Genomic DNA, 1,466 nt, shown 5'->3' with positions numbered 1-1,466 from the left:
CCGCCGCCGCAAGGAGGGAGACACTGTCGTTGTCGTTCTTGAGCTCTCCAACTCCTGTTTACTCCAACTCCTCTCAACTTTCACTCTCTCAAACGAAGCTCTCTTCTCCCAAAAAGAAACCCTAGCTTACAGTAGCCTCCACCGCTGCGGCAAGGAGGGAGACAGTGTCGCCGTCCGTCGCGCTGTCGTCGTTCTTGAGCTCTCCAACCCTTATTCACTCCAATCGTAACTTCTTCGTTGAGCTTAGCGTTCGTCGTCTGGTCTACCTCTGCTCATCTGTGCTTCTACTGCCGTCCATCGTCGTGCTTGTTGCCCAGTCACCATCGTCCATCGTGCTTAACCACTTTCTCTCATACTTTGCCCAGATTGCTCAGATCGAAGAAGGCAATGGCTTCTCTACTCACTGCTAGTGCTTGTTCTTCTTTTTGTTTTATTTTTTGTTCAGCAATTATATGGATTATTGAATGATTAATTGATTATTGATTAGTTCTGTTTACTGCTATTGTGATATACTGTAATGATTAATTGATTATTGATTAGTTCTGTTTACTGCTATTGTGATATACTGTACTATTTTGTGTCTTCTTTGTTATTGTGCTCTATTGACTGTTATGCTGTGTTTTTGTTTTTAATTTAAATTTTTCTTTGAGAACTTAGTTTTTTCATGCTTGATAAAGTGTGCCAATTATGTATTTCTTAAAATTAATATGCTCTGTAAATTTTAAATAGTGTGCTTCATGTTTCTGATTTCGACAATTTGAATTGTTTGTGTTAAATACATCCGAACTAATATTAGTAATTATTTGTATTTTATTTTATATAAACGCTAAAAGATGCAAATACATCTATTTCAAGATTCGCAAATTGCAACTAACAATATTGGTAACAAAATAAGAGGATAACGGTTAGATAACTGAATCTTGTATACAAAGCATCATGACATTTTACTTTTAAGTAAAGAATGAAAATGACTAATAATATTTAAAAAATTTATAGATGGAATAATTTAAGGTTTAATTATTCTATTGGTTTTTATATTTTTTTTAATTAGATTTTTGTATTATTTTTAATTTTGTAATTAAATTTTTTTAGTGTAAAAAATATTAGAGTTAAATAAATATTTTTCTGTAAAATAAAAGTATCCACAATTAAGATCTTAACTAAATCTTTATCCACATGTTTTTTTTAAATATTCAGTTAATTTTAATGTTTTTGAAAAGAAAAAATCTAATTATAAAATTAAAAGTAATGTAAAACTCAATTAAAAAAATTAAAAATTTAATTAAAAATTTAATAAAATTATAGAAGTTAACGTAATAATTAAGCCATAATTTAATAAATAACCATAACTTGAACTTAAATATCCTTAATCTTAGTCTACCAAAAGAAAACTAAAACCCATGGCTTACTTCATGACCAACAACAGCAAGGTTCGAAGTGAGTCAAACTAATTTAGGAGTTAACTC

At 30.5% G+C, this 1,466-nt stretch overlaps 1 long non-coding RNA gene across 1 annotated transcript; it reads right to left on the bottom strand.

Annotated features, from left to right (window-relative positions):
- LOC110271181 lies at nt 423–591 on the bottom strand. Its single transcript, XR_002361593.1, has 2 exons — nt 551–591; nt 423–512 (listed from the first exon to the last, which is right to left on the bottom strand). It is a non-coding gene; the product is annotated as an uncharacterized LOC110271181 (long non-coding RNA).

The sequence above is a fragment of the Arachis ipaensis genome, chromosome B04, assembly GCF_000816755.2.
Source record: "Arachis ipaensis cultivar K30076 chromosome B04, Araip1.1, whole genome shotgun sequence".
In the NCBI taxonomy this organism is placed as follows: Eukaryota; Viridiplantae; Streptophyta; class Magnoliopsida; order Fabales; family Fabaceae; genus Arachis; species Arachis ipaensis.
The sequence above is the reverse complement of the archived record's forward strand: the minus strand, read 5'-3'. Positions and strand labels throughout refer to the sequence as shown.